Genomic DNA, 19,160 nt, shown 5'->3' with positions numbered 1-19,160 from the left:
TGTACAATGGGAATAAAAGCAATCCCTCTCTCATGACCAGAATATGATCACCACAATCACTCAAGGCAGTCCCTAGCCCAGTGGCTGGCATGGAGTAGGCCCTCATCAAAAGATACTAAACAGAGACAAACATTTGTTTCTCTGTGCACTACTTGCCTTTGCAAGCAGCCGCCATTTATTTAAGCACTTAAGAAATCTCAGGCATTTTAGAGACATTATCTTAATCTTGTCCTTGCTCACTTAGCTTCAGTCACACTGGTCTCCTTTCTGTTACTCAGACACAAGCCAGCCTCTCCTGGCCCCAGGCTCTTTGCACAAAGTTCCCTCTGCCTAGACTGCTCTTGCCTCAACCCCTTTGCATAGCTGCCTTTTTTCACTGTTCAGGTCTTAGATCGAATCTTATTCCTCAGGGAAGACATCATGCTCAGCCCATCAAAGCTTCCCTCTTCTTGCCCTCAAGCCACATGTGTGTCATCTCCGTGTCTCGCCATCTGCCTAACACTGCTTATTGTCCAAGGCAGAGCCCCAGACAGAGGCCATGGTCACAAAGTAGGTGGGAAAGTCAAGGGAACACTGTCAGTGACTCTTGTCAGACACTGGTGGCTCCAGGTGGCTCAGCTCTGTAGCATTTCAGAGGGGCTGGAATGAAGAATAAGTCAAGCTGTGAGCTCACCCAACCTGGGTAGGATGTGAGGAGGGCAGGAGATGTCACCGCGGGCACAGGAGAGAAAAGCAGCAGCGGCTGATGCCTCTTAGCTGGGAGGGGACATTGGTGAGCATAGTTGAGCCCCTGCCACCCCTGACTCCTCAAACTCATTGGAAGGAATGTGATTGGAGTTGGAGCTTCCCTGACTGTGTGAGGATGAAGCCAGATAAATTCTGTTTGTTAAGGCACTAGGTAGTGTGGAAAATTGTGGCTAAAATTATGACTCTTCTTCTTTAAGGGAGGAAGAGCATGGCTAACTGGACTAAGGCAGAGAGAGAGGTAAAGAATGCTGATTTCACTTAGCCCTCCACAGCAGCCCCATACAACATTTTTGTGGACTAAGGGTGATCTTAGCCAGTGAAAGACTTTTGGTCTTATCAGTCTCCTGGCTGTGTCAGTCCTGAGAGCATTTGGTGGTTGTGGTGGTGGGGTGGGGGTGTTGGGTATGTTGTGGTGTGGAGAGGAATCTTCCCTCCAGCCAACTAGTAGCTGGGTGCTTTGACCAGACAGTTCTTTAGGAGAAATTTCTTCCCCTATTCTCATGTTTTCATGAGGAAATTTTGCCCCACTTTCCAGGAGGTAAAGAGTTTGGAAGTAATGCACTTCCTACTTTTTTCTTGCTGGATCTTCCCTCAAGGGATGAGGAGAGCTTAATCTGATTGATGTTCACCTCTTCCTCTCTTTCTCCTTTCATAATGGCCTGTCTGCAGGATGCAGGCTTTCTTCCAGAGCTGCTCAGGAGGTGCACTGCAAAACTCCATGAGTGCATTTGCAGACAGGGAGCAAATGGCACCCTCTAGAGTGCAGAGTGCAGGCCCTGTATTCTCCTGCAACTGTAGCCTCCTGCCAAGGTGTAAACACCTTGGGATGAGATATGGGACATTTTCATCATCACAGAAATTTCCACCGAAGAACTTTGGGCTAGATTTAGGGAAAAGTTGCAGGAACCTATTTAACCAGGGGAAGTCGGCTGTGTTCTCTAATTAAGCAGTACCAAGATTATAGGTGATAGTTTATCCTCCATCGGACATCTGTATTTATAATTCTAGATATATTTTGCCCTGGGGGCAGTGAGGCAGAGGTGAGATTAATCCCTTTAAATCCTAACACAACCAAGTAAGGACAAAGATATAATAGAACTGAGCCCTAAAAGAGGCACTGAAAGGGAGGGGCCCAGCTGCCAAGGGACTTGAGGATGCCACACCCAGCACACATTAGGACTGACCACCAAGAGAGATCTGAGGGAGGGAAAGTGGTAAAGTCTTTCAGAAACATAACCCATACAATGGCTCCAGAACCCTTGAGATCCAGATCAGATTGACTTGAAACCTCATTCCATCCCCTCAGCAGTTCGACTCTCTTCTCCAGGTTTCTTTTTTTTAAGATGCCATCTCGCTCTGTCACCCATGCTGGAGTGCAGTGGTGCGATCCCAGCTCACTGCAACCTCCACCTCCAGGGTTCAAGTGATTCTCCTGCCTCAGCCTCCCAAGTATCTGGGACTACAGGTGCATGCCATCTGCCCAGCTAATTTTTGTGTTTTTTTAGTAGAGCTGGGATTTTACCATGTTGGCCAGGTTGGTCTCGAACTCGTGACCTCAGGTGATCCACCCGCCTTGGCCTCCCAAAGTGCTGGGATTATAGGCATGAGCAACTGCACCTGACCTCTTCTCTAGATTTCTGAGTATTCTTGACATTCTCAGGGTCCTTTTCTGCTTGAGACTAACCTATCTGCACTACGTCAACCCAGACCTGACTTTCAGCCCCTTCTTTGATTTTGATGCATCCCCCTCCTATCCCCGTGCCAAATATTTGAGAGGAAATATGGAATGATGGTGAACAGTGAGGACTCTGAAGTCACACTGCCTGGGCCTGTCACTTACTACTAGCTTTGGGACCTTGGGAAACTTACCAAACTGGTCTGTGCCTCAGTTTCCTCATCTGGGGAATTGGAATAATAATTGAGTTATTGTAAGAATTAGATGGATTAATTCGTGGAAAATCCTAGAACAGTTCCTAGCACATAATAGCCCTTTAAAAAGGGTTAGTCAATATTTGTAGGTATATTGGATTTCACGAAAATTTGGAGTCGACAGAGAGAAATCAGACTGTGTACACTGCTGTAAACAATTCAAAATATGCAGTTAGCCATTCCTGGTGTTAAATGTCTGTTCAGCTTCCGGCAAGGAAAGTTCTGATTAGCCTCCTACTGTATATGGTACTGATCTCACCTGTGTCCCCCTTTTTTCTTCTCCCTTCTTTGGCTGGGCGTCTCCAGAGTGGGGGTCCCAGCTGGCTGGAGCAGGGTATGGGGTTTTATCATCCAAATCCCTGACTGCTATTTTACAATGAGTTTTTATCATTCCAGATTTACGACTTTTCATGCGTTTATGCCAGTGGCATTTCAGGCTAAAATAGCTGTTGTTATCTATTTCAGAGGAAGTGGGAGATGGGAGCTTGCATACATCGTCTGTGAGTAATCGACTGCGGCTTTGAGTCAGTAATTCCTGGTCCCCTTTCTGCAGGGTCTAGGCTGGGGGCTGTAGTGCAGCTGATCTGAGGTTTATTCTGGGGTGTTGCCTAAGCCCAGTGTAAGCACCACTCCTCTTAGAAAAAAAAAAAAGGACCTGGAGTGGTGAACATGGGAGGAACTGGCACTGGTCTTAGAGCAGAAAAGACACAGGTCTCATGCTAGCTCTGCTACTTACCAGCCCTATGATCTTGGGCCATTTACTTCACTTCTCTGGGTCTCAGTTTCCTGACATGCAAAACGCTATAGCAACCTTACGAGGCTTTTACTACACTGTAGTTCAGTAGAATAGTGTATTTAAAAGGCAATAGTGCATTTTAAAAACCTGGTATACAGTGGGTGCTCAATAAGCAGTAGTTTTAACTTACTTTATTCATTGCTCATACAATGTTTATGAGGTAGGTGTTCTTGCCTTATTTTGATAGGCAAATTGCTGCAGGTTAGGAAGCTAATAAACACTTGAGCCAGGCTGGCAGCTGAACAGTCTAATTCCAAATGTTATGGTTTTGCCTTTTATATATCACACAAAGAAATCCATGAATACATTCTCTTTGTCAAAACTCAACAATTCATAAGCATGTAGAGTGAAAAGTTAAATTCATCCCTTATCTATTGACTCCATTCTCCTCCTTAAATATAATCACCATTAACAGTTCATTATGAGTATAGTTCATTTTCTATGAAGCTTCATAATTTTTAAACACTTTTTAAAAAGGAATGGGATCTATGTCTATCATCTCTCTCTCTCTCTTTCTCGCTTTCTCTCTTTGTCTACGTATCTATCTATCTACCTATCTAATCTATCTATCTACCTATTTAACCAGTTTTGTGACTCATTTTTGACATGTAGCTCTATGTCGTGGAGACTTTTTCGTACCAGTACATGTAACTTTGCATCATTCTTTGTAACCACTATTTAAGAGTCTGTAAAATGATTGTATGATAAATTATGTAATCAAGTTTAATTATTATAATCAGGTGTTAATGTAATCAGGTATGAATGATTTATCTATTGAAAAATGTTTGGATTGTGTACAGTGTTTTACTTTTTAACTTCACCTGCTGGTTTTAATTTGACAGGACTTGATTCTGATGTAGTTCACATCTGTCAATCTTTCTTGTTACAGCTACTGCATTTGGTGTCTTGCTTAGGAAGGTCTTCTCCCTATCTCAAGGTTGTAAAAACATTCTCCTGGGGTTTCTTCTAGAATGCTAAAAATCACACCATAATGCTAGAAGTGAAACCCAAAACATACTTTGTCACTTAAAGTGTGGGGTCAGTGTTACCGAGCTGTTGAAGATGAGAACTAATTGCCAGCCACTGGTCATGTTGTGTCTGAATTCATTTGTTATGGAGCATACTTTGTAGTTTTGGTTTCTATGTTGAACTCTAGTGCATCTGGGATTTATTGTTTTGAATGGTGTGGAGTAGGATCTAATTTTATTTTTTCTTTTGTAAGAGGGCAGTTTTGTCAATACCATGTATTGGATAGTCTTTCCTTTCTCTTCTAATTTAAATGGTCACCATTATTATTATTATGGGTCTATTTCTGAAATCTCCTCTTCCATTTATATATATATCCATTTTTATATATGTATATATATAGGATTAGTTATATTAATCATTTATTCTGTTCCATTGTTCTATACTTGAACCAATACTATATTGGCAAAAAGTAAGTGTTCAAATAATGCTAAATATTTTTGACTGAATTAATGTAGTGAATTAAATAGATGCCTTACTTCATGATTCTCATATTTCCTTGGTTATGCTCCTAAATCTGATCTGTTAATATTTATTTGGAATTTTCATTAGTTTGGTGAAGATGGACTATGGTTTCTGAAATCTTACCTGCGAATATTTATTTGGAATTTTGCATTAGTTTGATAAAGATGGACTATAGTTTTCTAAATCTGACCTGTTAATATTTATTTGGAGTTCTGCATTAGTTTGGTGAAGATGGACTATGGTTTTCTAAATCTGACCTGTCAATATTTATTTTGAATTTTGCGTTAGTTTGGTGAAGATGGACGACGGTTTTCTAAATCTTATCTGTTAATATTTATTTGGAATTTTGCATTAGTTTGGTAAAGATGGACTGTAGTTTTCTAAATGTAACCTGTCAATATTTATTTGGAATTTTGCATTCGTTTGGTGAAGTTGGACTATAGTTTTCTAATCTGACCTGTCAATATTTATTTGGAATTTTGCATTGGTTTTGTGGCGTTGGACTATAGTTTTCTAATCTGACCTGTCAATATTTATTTGGAGTTTTGCATTGGTTTGGTAACAGTGAACTATTTTGCATTGGTTTGGTGAAGGTGGACTATGGTTTTTTTATTTGCGTGCTCTCCTTGTCTGGCTTTGGTATCAGTGAACGAGTCCCATAGTCTTTCACCAGATCACAACTCCTCTTTATTGAATTTCTACATATGTTAGTGACAGATTTTATTTCGGCTGTTGTGACAGTACTATAGCTCTGGAGCATCCGTGAGAGAATATAACTAAAGAAAAATTCAGATCTTGATCTTGGATGAGATTGCTGGAATCTGGGGGGTGTTGCAGACTGGATGGCTCGGCTCAATGGAGGAATCCAGGCATCAGTTCTAGGAGTATTGTGAACTTGCCTAAGGAGGGTGGCAGGGTATTAACTCCACCGTGTGTATGTGTATGTGTATGTGTATGTGTGTGTGTGTGTGTGTCTTCATGCTATGCGTATGCATGAGTATTTGCATATGCATTTGTGTTAAGCCTGTATGCATGAATGTACAGCATATACATGCAGGTATAACATGTGAACACGTGAATGAGTCTACATGCCTGTGAGTAGATGTATGTGTGTATGAATACATGTGTGTTGGGGTGGCTTGCTTGTGTGTGTATTGATGAAATTCCTGCCTCATTCCAGGTCTGGGCAAGATAATGCAGGGACTGCTTTGGCCTTCATGGATTTTGGGAGTGGGTGGATCAGATGGTCAAGGTGAGACACAACTGGGAAAAGCCAAAGCAGGGGAAGTAAGGCCCAGGGCTTCCAGTATGGCTTTGCAAAAGTGATTTAATTTCTCTCAATCAGTCTCCTCACATAAAACACTGGAGAGACTCACCCCTGCCCTGTCCCCTCATGCCCTCGTGCTCAGTGTGAGACTCAGATGAGTTGACATCTGTGAAAACCCCTCACAGGTCAAAGCGGAAGGAAATGCCATCAAGGTCTGTTTTTTTTTTTTTTCCCGGATGTGCTGTCACTAACAAGGCTGGGGCAGTGACATGGTGACCCTAGTGCTGGGCTGTCAAACAAACACGTAGGAATGTGCATTACCCCAGGAGCCGGTACCCTCAGTGGCATGTCACAGGGCTTGGATACTTCAAATGCAAGCCAACTTCACTTCTCTTTGTCTGTGGATATCAGTGCTTACTCTTCCTTCCCAAGCCTCCCCTTGACACACAGATGAGCCAAGGCAGACAAGCTGCATCTCTCTCTGGAGCAAATGCTGGACATGCAGAACCAGCTTTGGAAGCTGCCTGTCAGGGCAACAGGAAAACTTCAACAACTCCCTCTTGCTGAACCTGCCCTGCACTGTCTGCTCACTTTCCCTTAGATAACTGTATTTGTCAGTTTAAAGGTGCCTGGGCTAGACTTCAGCAAAGTGGCTCCAACTGTGGTTCTCCTGCCCTAAACGCTATGGCATGGTCATTGTGCTCTGCAGGGGTCTGCAGGAGTGAGGTCACCCATGCTGTCTGGCAGCTGAGGGTCAGGCAGCCAGAAGATGAGGGCAGCAAGGAAGACCTGCCACATGTGAGTGTGGGGTAATGTGGGAGAGTGCTGCCTTGCAGTGGCCCACCTGAACAAATGGTACCAAAACATCCAGTCAGATCATATTTTATGGGGAGTGTATTAGCACTCTTTCTGATATAAATGACAGAAAAGCAAAACAAAACACCCATACCAAATTAACTTAAGGAAAAGGCAAAATTTATTGGCTTAAGTATCTGGGAAGTCAAAATGTAAGTTTCAGGCATAGCTGGATCCAGGCATCAACCATCTTCAGAGTATACTCTCTCTCTCTCTCTCTCTCCATCTCTTTGCTCTTTTCCCCTCTGCATTTGGCTGCATTCCCTCCTCCTACAGACAGGCTAACTCTCTGTGATGGAGGAAGATGGCCACTAGAAGTTCTGACTTCACATCTTCCCAAGACCCCCTCAAACAGATAATCTTCCCAGACTGCTTTAGCAGAAAAGTCTCAATGAAGACTAATTTGCCTGACTTGGGTCATATGTCTATTGTGGTCCAATCACTGTGGCTGGAGAGACAAAATCTGACTGGCCATTGTGGATCACTGGCTCACCCCTGTAGCTGGAGTAGGGGGATTAACAGTTCTATGATAGCACTTGGAGTGGGGGATCCATGCATCCCCAAATGGAAGGGATGCTGGACAATCAAAATTTTCTTTCCTACAGAAAGAACAAATGCTGGTTCAATTGAAAGACGATGGATTCCTTGACTTAAGCTACTTCCTGAGTAGCAACATTTTCCTATGTAGGCAACATTTTCCATTGCTTTGAAACCATCTGATAGTAAAAGGAATAACATGGGGTTATGGTCCTTACTGTTTATTAAGAGTATGGTGATTTCCCCCCAACATCTTACATTTCTAAGGCTGCTTGCAGTGTCATTACTGGAAGTTATTTATTCATGTCTATCTCTTTCTTGAAGTCTCGAGAACCCAGACTGGAAAGACGAGCCTAAAGATTCCGTGGATGTTACCTTCCTTCTGCTCTGATCATATTTGGGAAGAGGAAGTTCAATGTTTGGAGAAAATGCCTGAGAGGATCATTGATATGGTTTATAAATCTAGTAGAGCCAATATATTTCATTAGATTCTGGAGAGACCCACCCAGCTGGTAAAAGTCCTAGACATTTTATTCTTATGAAGAATCATTAAGAAAACTGGAGGTATTATTTATCTTGAAAAACAGAAGACATACTGTTACTAAAATTGCCTGAAATTATCACAAGTTTTGAGTCAGTGATGTTAAAATGAGTCTGTGTCATGGGTCAATGTTTAGGACCCTTATAGACCCTAATATATTTCCACAGATTAGTCCTCCCTATAGACAAAATTACTGCCAGTAGATTCTGGCCAGTAATTTTATCTATAGGGAGGATTAATCTGTGCAAGTATATTAGTCTGCTCAACAAAATACCGTAGACTGAGTGACTTAAGCAACAGAAATTTATTTTCTCACAGTTCTGGAGGCTAGAAGTCCCAGATCAAAGTCTGGCAGGGCTGGTTTCTGGTGAGGGCTCCCTTCCTGGCTTGCAGGTGGCCACCTTCTTGCTGTGTCCTCACATGGTGAAGACAGAGCAAGTGAGCTCCCTGGTGTCCCTTCATATAAGAACACTCATCCTATTGGATCAGGTCTCCCCAGGTACCCCTGCTTATGATCTCGTTTAACCTCAAGTACTTCTTATTACATAAAGGTCCTGTCTCCAAATACAGTCACATTGGGGATTGGGGTTTCAACATATGAATTTGGTGGGGGAGGGCATTTAGTTTATAATAGGAAGGAACAGTAGATTTATTCTTAATCCTGGTGAAGCTCATTTTCCTTATCTTAAAAATGGAGAAAAAGAATATATTAAGATTAGCTCAGCTTTGAGTGACCCAAAATTCAAACTTAAATTAATAGTTGCTTAAACAAGATAGAAGTTTAATTCTTTCTAATACAAAGAAGTCTAGAAGGGAGCAGGGAGGGGTAGTTTGGCAGCTCTATGATCATAAGGAATTCCAGATTCTTCTTCTTTTTTTTTTTTGAGACATAGTCTCATTCTGTCACCCAGGCTAGAGTGCAGTGGTGCTATCTGGGCTCACTGCATCTTCCACCTCCCTGATTCAAGCAATTCTCCCACCTCAGCCTCCCAAGTAGCTGGGACTACAGTTGTGTGCCACCACACCCAGCTAATTTTTGTGTTTTTAGTAGAGATAAGGTTTTGTCATGTTGACCAGGCTGGTCTCGAACTCCTGACCTCAGGTGATCTGCCCGCCTCAGCCTCCCAAAGTGCTGGGATTACAGGTGTGAACCAATGCGTCCAGACAGGTTCTTCATTTTATTGTTCCATCTTCAATGCACAACTTCTACTTCATAATCCAAGATGCCAGTTTGAGTTCCATGCCCAAAACATTTCAGCCATCAAGAAAGAGGACAAAGATGAAGAAGAGTGTGCCTATTTTATTTAAGTATTTTTTTCTGGATGTTGCGCATGTAATTTCCTTTTATGTCTCCTTTGCCAGAACTCCTACACTGAGCTAACTTGGATTAAATGACTGCCAAAGTGACTTCTAAGTCTACAGTTCTATTATGCCTCCTAAAAGTGAATGGAGGACTCACTGTGAGGGTTCTGATTATTGACTCATGATACAGACTCCGTTTTAACATCACTGACTCAAAGCTTTTGATAATTTTAGGCAGAAGCAGAAATGAAATTAACTTCTTTCGTAAGCAAAGGATAAGTTAGAATGTAGTGAGATGATTAATATTTTGAAAGAAAAACATGTTTCAAACACAACTCAAGGAGTCACGGACTCAAGAATAGTTGGTAGACAAAGTAGAAAATAATCTCATCTGCTGATCAAAGCAGGTCTCCTAAGCTTTCATTTCGTTACTGAGCAATCAATGGACTGGCTTCCAGATGTGCATAGAAGACAATACTATGGCACCAGCTTTTGGAAAAGAAAAGCTTTATTTTGAGTCAACTGGCAAGGAGACAGGGGGAAATGCTCAAATCTGTCTCCTTGAGCTGAGAGCTTGGGTGGGTTTTATAAGCATAGGGTAATGAGGTATGATCTGATTGGATCTTGCAATGAGGTGATGCCAGGAGGCATGATCTGACTGAATCCTGCCATGGGGTAATGCCAGGGTTTGATCTGATTGAATCCTGCCATTGGTGTCCACCTCTTAATTCAGTCCCTGCTCCTCTGCCCAAGCACTTAAGTTCCCCTCATGGTTGTACACTTGGTTCATCTTGGCATGCTGTGGTTATATGACCTTCCACCTGGGAGTCCATGGCATGTAAAAAAACTCACAACTTTGTTACATAAAAATTGAAGCAGATTGGTTTAGTCTAGTTACAATTTTAGTTAAAAGTCAAAGAATTTGATGAAATGACCTCCAAGGTACCTTTCCAATAATTCTATAAAAATTTGAGTGCATAATAAAATAACGTTTCTAGGTTTGCCCCACCCAGTTAGCAAAATGACCTTGGTATCTTCCTTTTTTATCCTCTTCCTTCTACCAGTCATCTGCTGCCACGTAACAAATTACAGCAAACGGTGGCTTAAACACACATTTATTATTCACAGTTTTTGAGGTCAGGAATCTGGGCATGGTTTAGCTGGGTTCTCTGCTTGTGTCTCTCACAAGGCTGTAATCAACATGTCAGCCAGGGCTGAGGTCTCGTCTGAAGGTTTGACCATGCTTTCATACAAGGTGGTGCTGGATGGCTGAGCACATTTTCTATGCAGTTTTGTTTGATTTTTCTCAAAGACGGTCCCCCAATTGTATAAGCTTCAGCTCCCTCAACCCTCTAGAAGGGACCTGCCTCTGCTTCCCTCTCACTATTGATTCTGTGACTCAGGATCCTCTTTCTAAGTAGCTAAGTGCCTGTGAGCTCTCAGTAGGATGGAGATCATAATGCCTCTGCCTTCATGTTGCCCTTGGGATCCCTTTCAGCTCTTACAGCAGGGTCCACAGTAAGCAGGCCCAGAGCGACCGCCTAACCTAGGTGCCTCTCGGGAATGAGGCTATTATTCATTAACAAGCCTGGTTATTTTATGGGCCAATTAACTAGGGAGGCCATGGAAGGGAAATTCCAACATTGTGCAAGTTTACATCTCCCCCTCTTCATCTCTCTTTTCTCCCTGCTGTAGTTTGGGTTTCTGCCACTGTTTAAATTTAAGCCGATTTGCTATCCCAGCATCTGCAGTTTGATTATTTGACTATTGCCTGGCTCTTGGTGAAACCACTGGGGAGCCCACTAGCCAGAGATTAAATCTGGGCCATGATTACAATGGTTTTATTTTAGCTGGGCCTCTGTTTATGGGCCCACTGGTATTAAGTACAATGTTATTGTAACGAGGTATTAGCCTCATAGAAATAGTCATGTGAAGCAAGTGGCTGAGGCGCGCCAGACAAATGGAGTCGATTATTTGGCCAATACATCTTTGCTTGATCTTCCATTTGGTTGTGAAAGAGAGACTGTGTGGAGCAATTGCAGAGAAGGCTGGCCGTTATTGAACACTTACTGTGTGTCAGGCAAGACCGAGGCACTTATCAATGTTATGCATTTTATTTTGAAATGATCCAGCGAGGTGGGATTATTAGCACATTGATATTTACAGAGGAGGCACAGAGTAGTTAAGAAACTGCCCTTAGTCACACAACTAGCAAACGGAGGAGGTGTGTGCTAACCAGTCCGTTTGACTTCAAGGTTCTGTTTCTTTTACTGGATGATGTGGATGTACTTGGATGGGCACTCCCAGCTCCTATGGGTCTTTTTTCATTTGCTTGTTTGTTTTTGATCTGGTAGTCTCAGTTTCAGAACTGCTCTCTTGTGGGTGCTGCCTGATAAGAGGAAGTCCTGAGAAGTAAGAATTCAGGTAAAGCCATTATAGGAAGAGTCACCAAGACTGTTTTTGCTATCCCAAGAGCAGGGTCTCATTCCAGCTCTGCCACAGGAGTTTGTGTTTTCTTCGGACAAGTCCCTGCCTCTCTGCCTCTCTGTTCACTGTTTCTTTCTCCAGCATTATCACCTACCACTTTCTATCTCGCTCATACTGCATTAGCTTCACAGGATGCAATTCGTTTATTTGGTAAGTGTTCTCAGGAAACACTGATAAGGGAGAGAGAACATGAGACAAAGGAGGGAAGTAAGTCAATATCGAGTGAGTTATTAAGTACAATCTCTTATGGGCAACTGCAGCTTAGTCCTGCTGGGGACTCCAGGGCCAGTGTAGAACACACACGTCAGAGTTATGCCACCTAAGGGCAGGTAGCTCTTCTGTGACTTTGGAGAAAGCAGTCTAAAAGTTGCAAGTTTTGGCAATTGGAAAACTGGCTAATGTGCACAGAACTGCCCAGTGCCAAGAGGCTATGAGAATGTCACTGATGCTATTCTTATACAATGAGAAAAATAAATCACAATTTGTTTAAGCTACTGGAGTAGGGTTTTCTGTTGCTTGCAGTTAAAGGGATTCCTAAGACGAGCTCTCGTCTAAGGACACCTTACTTTCTTTCAGTCCTGTGGACATGCTGCCTGTTTTTTGCATTAGGCAGGGACCCCTTTCATACTCTTGCCTCTGTCTCATGTTCTTTCTCCTCCTACAGCCCCTTTTCATCCCTTCAGTGTGGCTGTGTCTGATCAACCAGTCAAAAGTTGACTGCTCTTTGAACCCAGTCTATTCATTTTTTAATGATTAGATTCAAGAAGCATACATTCACCCTGTTGAAATATTCTAAATACTCCCAATTTCCATACTGACTATTGTGAAAGCAAATAAACCAGAGGCCATCAGCCCGGGGCTGTCCCTATGTTTTTGTAACAAACTGCAACCTAACTTAGTACTTGAACAAGCTAAAACCTGTTTTAGGAGTATATTTTTGTAACAAATAGCTGAATTTCAGCCAATCACAGGCATCCAACTGACCAGACCATGCCCCTGTAAGGCAAATGCCTTTCTGTAATGAATCAAGTTATTTCTGCACTTGACTTTTGTGTTCAGCCTATAAAAGCTCCCTCCCTACACTGCAGAGCGCAGCTCTCAAAACCTCTTCTGGTTCTGAGTGCTGTCCCATTCATGACTTGTTCTTTGCTCAAATAAACATTGTTAAATTTATTTTTTCTAAAGTTTTTCACTTAACATTGGTAACAAACAGTTCATTCTCCCCAGGGACTACACTTTGAATAGTATTGCTTTGTACAGTTCTGGCCATTTGTACCTATTGAATATGGTTCTGTTTAGCTATTGCTGCATTAAAAAAAATGAATCACAAAACTTTCTCGCTTCAAACAACAACTATTTTATTATCTCAGATAATGTATTTGGGTCAGGAATTAGAAAAAGGCTCAGCTGGTCAATTCTGGTTTGGGATCTGTCATACGGTTGCACCCAGTGGCTGGAGTTGGACTAATGCAGGGCTGGGGAAGTGGGGGGCTGATTGGACATCTCTCTCTTTGTGTAGTCTCAGGGCTGTTCCATGTTGTCCCCCTGCATAGGCTAGCTTGGATTTCCTCCTAGAATGGCAATCTCAGGGAAGCTGACTGTTTACATGAGGGCTTAGATGTCAAGGGTGAGTATCCTAGTAGGCAAGATGGTATGTGAGTCATCTTCTAGGGACTGGCCTAAGAAGTCATGGAGCATCACTTTGAATACTCTATTGGTTGAGATAGTCACAAAAGTGAACCCATATTCAAGGGATGGGGAAATACATCCCTCTTCTTGATGGAGGTAGCAAGATTCTAGAAGAACATGTGAGATGAGATATATTATTGCAATCAACTTTGGAATATATGATCTGTCTCCTCCTATGGTGTGGTATACATAAGGGTTGGGGATGGGGAGCAAAGAATGAAGGCAGAAAGCCTTTTAGAAAGCTGGTCTAGGTGAAAATGGAATGGGATATTATATAAGCAGTGGAAAAGAAGAGGAGAAGCTGGTTTGTATTATTTAGGAGGTAGAAATCACTAGGAAATGGTGACCAGAATGTGAAGAGTGAAGGAGAACATGGACACAGATATACCAAAGATCGTTGGTGTGGTGGTTTGGGTGGATGGTGGGTCATTCACTAAGTTAGAGAATGTAGGAGGAAGAGCAGGAAGCAGGAGTGTGGCTGTTGATGGATTTTGCCTTGGACATGCTGAGTTGGATTCATATTGTGTCATTCATTAAAACTCTTCCAAGTACAGGACTGAGTGACAGTGTGGAAATTGGAAAAGGCTATATCCAGTTCTTCAGAGTCTCTGCACAGGAGTGTGTCAGATGCTACAAGAAATTGGGAAAGAGAAGGGCATAGGGTAGATTGATACATTTCAAGCAAGGAAGCTGGTCGAGGCAGCATAGTGCAGTGTTTGCAAAAGTTGCCTGATTGTCAGAATCACCAGGAGAGCTTGTTAAAAATAAAAATTCCCAGGCTCTGCCCCAAACATACTGGATCAGAATCTTCATGGGAGAGGCCTGGGAATCCCTCTTTTTAATAAATGCCCCAGGTGAGTCTGATCAGGCAAGTTTGGCAAATGCTAAGGAAGTGATTACAGGGCTCTGCATTACACAACAACAGCAGGAGTGTCATTCACTTACACAAAATGTGAGTGATCCTCCCTGATATTTACTAAACTGTCACCCTAGATTAAGGGCTCAGACTCTCAAGTTAAACAAGTATGTGTGTCAATTTGAGCTCTACTGCTTCCTCCTATGTGATCATGGGAATGTAAAACCACTCTTAGTCTCAGCTTCTCATCTGTAAAATGGGAATAATGATCTCCTTGATAAAGCTGTTGTCAGATGATTATATGAGTGCATTTCAACACCAATTATCCCACAACTGGGTGTTCAACAATTCAATTTAATTCTGACACTAACTACCTGGAGTTCAGATGTCAGCTGCACTTGGGGTCCCCAGGCTACTCATACTTTTGCCCAACTTGGCTACAAATGTGGGGGCTCTCATGACCCCTTCTCAGGTGCGATAATTCACTAGGACAACACACAGCTCAGGAAAGCATGATATTTATGATTACCATTTTATTATAAAGGACACAATGAATATCCAGATGAGGTGGCACATACGGCAAGGTCTGGAAGGGTCCCAACCACAGAAGCCTCTGCCCTGTGGCATCCAGGGAACATGTTCACCAACCAGGAAGCTCCTAGAGCCTTGTTGTTCAAAGTTTTTATTGAAGTCTCAATTCTGTAGGCATGATTGATTGGATCAGTGGTCAAGGGATTGGGGATTGAACCCTGTCTCCAGTGCCCCTCTCCTCTCCAGAGGTTGGGGAAGAGAGTGCTGAAAGTTCCAGCTCTATAATCACATGATTGGCCTTACTGGTAAGCAGCTCCCATCCTGAATCTATCTAGGGAAACTGCCAGGAGCCACCTCATTAGCATAACAAAGACTTTCCTATCACTCAGGAAATTCCCAGAGGTTTTTTTTTTTTTTTTTTTGCACAACAGAAAATTTATCATTTTTTTAATCACTGGAGGGGAGGGAAAGAAAGCAAGCAGAGGTGGGGGTATGGTTACACTATTTAAGGAAGAGCTGAATACAAAGACAATGAGTCTTTCGTAGTCTCAACAACTCCACAATGAATAACTGTGGATTATCTCACTTATAATTCACATTGGATCAAAAAAATTGGTTCCCCTCTGTGCATATCAATTTAATTCAAACCTTATTATCTTCAGAATACAAAGATGAATACTACAAGATAAACTTTTTCTAAGTAGAAGACTAAACACCAAAGGGAATCCCTCTTTCCAATGTCTTCTGATATGGCAAGATTTTGCCAGAAGGGAAGTCTAACACTTAAATAAGCATTCTCATGGCCAAGTAAGAAGCTACAGTTGTTGTGGGTATTACCCTACAATTACCATATGTGTTACATATTAAATTAAACTCAGCATTAAATATGCTTGAATAATTATGCTGTTAATGATGATAGCAATGATGATGCTGGTGGAAAAAGCCTGTCTTTAGCCCAAGAAAAGTAAGGGAGAAAAATGTGACAAGCAGAAAGTAAACACAGAGTTGGGCAATTTTTGACTAGGAAAGAGAATTTTAAGCATAGAAATGTAAAAAGAAAAGTACTCCCTTATTTCCCTTATGTGGAAATAACATGAAACACTTATTAGATATACTGAACAAGAGCAGAACTAAGTACTCCAACTTTACTGCAGCATTACTGAAAAAGTCATCCCTTCACCACGGTGTAAGATTTAAGGGCAACCTGCCCAAGGATGCATGTTATATAAAACACAGCAAGATTGCTGCCCTGCCAAGTACTTCCAATCCCTACCCAGGTCCTACTGAAATATGGGTGGTCCCAATTAGTTTTACTGAAATAAATCTTTAAAGAAAAAGATAAAGCATTTAAAAAGACAAGTCAAAATGCATCAGGAACCACATTTCCAACACAAACTTTATCCTCAGATGAGTTATGTTTGCCTCGCACTAATAACTTTTATTTCACTCAAATTAGAGCAATAATCTTCCATACATATCTTCCCTGCCCAATAATTCAAAGAAAAAAAATCCAAAATTAGTAAAGAAAAATATAAGAATTAACAGATCCTTTAAATTTGTTTTAAATATTTTTAAGATTTAAAAAGTATTTAGAGTTTGTAATTCCTAGTAGGAAAACATTATCTGAATGAATACCCTAAAGGCAAACCACTGTAAAATGCTTCAGCTGCATTTGGGGGAGAGGGGTAGGGATTATCTTCAAAGCACCCCAGCTCTCTTGATGAGAAGGTCAGAGATACATTGGTTTGTATTATTGCGACATCCATAAGGTGATCTAGGTTGCTTTTCCTTCAGCAAGGGCTTTATTTATCAGAAGGGCATTACACTTGACCTCCAAATTTGGCTGACAATTTACTGATGAGATTCACAACCTTTGGGTTGCTCTGGTATTTTGACATATTTGCTGGGTTCTGAGCCACATCCTGGAGGGCCACCGTAACTTCTGGATCCTGCATGGCTGCAAGAACCTCTGGATCACTAAGAATTTCATTGAGTCCAGGCATTCCGGCCATTCCAGGCATGCCCCCTCCCATTCCAGGCATTCCTCTGGGAAAATTAGCAGGCATTCCCCCAGGAAAGCCACCCGGAAAAGAGCCATACTGAGCTCCTGACTGTCATCTGGCTTCTTCCTGCCTCTGGGCTCTCTCATGCTTTTCTCGAGCCTTCTTAACTCGTTCTATTCTTTCTTTGATCTCTCGCTCTTCACGTTTTCGCTCATACTTTCTCCGATGTTCTTCAATTTTCTGTGCCCTAGGTTGAACTTCTTTCAGCATTGCACTAACATCTTCATCATAATCCAATTTACAGGCAAGGGCAAGATCATGGGCTGCTTCTTCCCAGTGGCCTAGAAGTCTGTGTGCTTTCCCTCGCCACTTGTAAGGCTGAGCTGAATCAGGATTTATTTCAATGGCTTTGTCACAGTCTCGAATGGCAGCATTTGGCTTCTGTAATTTGACGAAGACACTGGCCCTCTTGGCATACAAAATGGCCAAGCGAGGATTCAGCTTGATGGCATCTGTGAATAAGTCAGTGGCTTTCTGGAGTTCACCATCATTTAGGGTTTCAATAGCAGCCACTTTCTTATCATTTGCCTGATTCATCATCTCCTCCTTTATCTCTGCATTTTAATCTCCCATTTCTTGAGGGGCATCAGTGTCTGGTTCAATCACACCTTCTTTATCAATTTCTAGATCACTTTCCTCACTTGATTGTTCGTCTGCCTTTAAGTCTTCCTCCACCTTCTTACTATCAGGTTTTTCTTCCTTGGTATTTTCTTCTGATTTAGCTTTCTGAGTAGCAGGTGATACTTTACCCACGATGCTCTCCACCCACTCCCTCAGGAAATGCATTTCCTCGGTGTGCAGAACGCTCGGATCCTGCTTACACATTTTCACAAAGGCCCAAAGCTCATTCACTTTGTGGGGGTCCATGGTAGGGAGGTGGTTGTCGAAGCTGTGGGACTGCGGCCCGGTTCCAGGCCCAGGCGCTGGCTCCGCATGACCGCGCAGAAGGGGTGGAAATTCCCAGAGTTTTTAAAGTTCTGTGCCAGGAACTGGGAACAAAGACCAGATATATTTTTTAAAATTATACCACAATGTTCAAGTGAGCTACCACAATAGCTCACTTTACATGAGCTACCACAATAGCTCACTTTACATGAGCTACCACAATAGCTCACTTTACATGAGCTAATGATGTCAAGTGTTTTGCATAGTACCCAGCATATGGCAAGAGCTCAATAAATAGTAAATGTGATAATAAAGAAATAGATACAACAACAACAGTAATAATTGTAGTTAGCAATTATAGTAGTAGTACTAAAGAAGGAGTTAAGTTGTCAGGTTTACAGCATACATGGAGTCTGGATTTGGGGATCCATATAGTTAAATTTGAAACACAAGCTCTAGACCAATAGCAGAAGTGCGTGATTTGCAGTATCCCTGGGCTTCTAGCTGTAAGTGCTCAAACCTCTTTAGCTGAGGGTCAAGATTTGTACTAGAACTGCTATCCTTAGACTTTGGTGGGCACCAGGATCATGGGTGAAGCTTCTTAAACATAGAGACCCATGGATCTCATTATTCTAATTGGTAGGGCTAGTGTAGGAACAGAGCACCTGAATTTTTTTAACAAGTTTTTTAACAAGTTTTCCAGGTGATAATAATTCATGTTAAAGGTGGAGAAACCACTGCCCTAGAGCCTCTCTGTGAGAATCAAGTTGTCCAAGCTGTGAGAGAAGGCTGGAGAAACTGGACGGAGATGTGGCAGAACTGTTGATTTCCTGCCTGACAGCCATTATTTCTCTTTTGTACTTGCCACCAGGACAACAGTTTGGTCTTAGGGAATGGCAGCCATACTGCTCTGGAAAGGCTGGGTCCTTCTCCAGCCCCAGGGGTAAGTTGTGATTTGTGAAAGCCACTCAGGGTACTCGTCCTTCACTTGCCTCCAGAAAGTCTGTGTGGCCAGGTGATGCAACGCTGGCCAGCAGGCATCAGGGGAGATCATTTGGGGGATGGGAATGGCTATCATTGTTGGTTAGATTAAAAAGATAAGGAGGAAGATTTCCCCTTTCTGCCTTCAAACCTATAGTTGGCAAGTGATACCTGGAGGTGGATCAGTTATCTTGGAAACATGA

General features: G+C 42.2%; 1 pseudogene; it reads right to left on the bottom strand.

Moving 5' to 3' along the window:
• Positions 1-16,807: 16,807 nt before the first annotated feature.
• LOC101139759 (hsc70-interacting protein-like) lies at positions 16,808-17,958 on the bottom strand (annotated as a pseudogene).
• Between the last annotated feature and the right edge of the window lie 1,202 nt (positions 17,959-19,160).

The sequence above is a fragment of the Gorilla gorilla genome, chromosome 10, assembly GCF_029281585.2.
Source record: "Gorilla gorilla gorilla isolate KB3781 chromosome 10, NHGRI_mGorGor1-v2.1_pri, whole genome shotgun sequence".
In the NCBI taxonomy this organism is placed as follows: Eukaryota; Metazoa; Chordata; class Mammalia; order Primates; family Hominidae; genus Gorilla; species Gorilla gorilla.
This window is presented reverse-complemented; position numbering and strand designations above follow the sequence as displayed.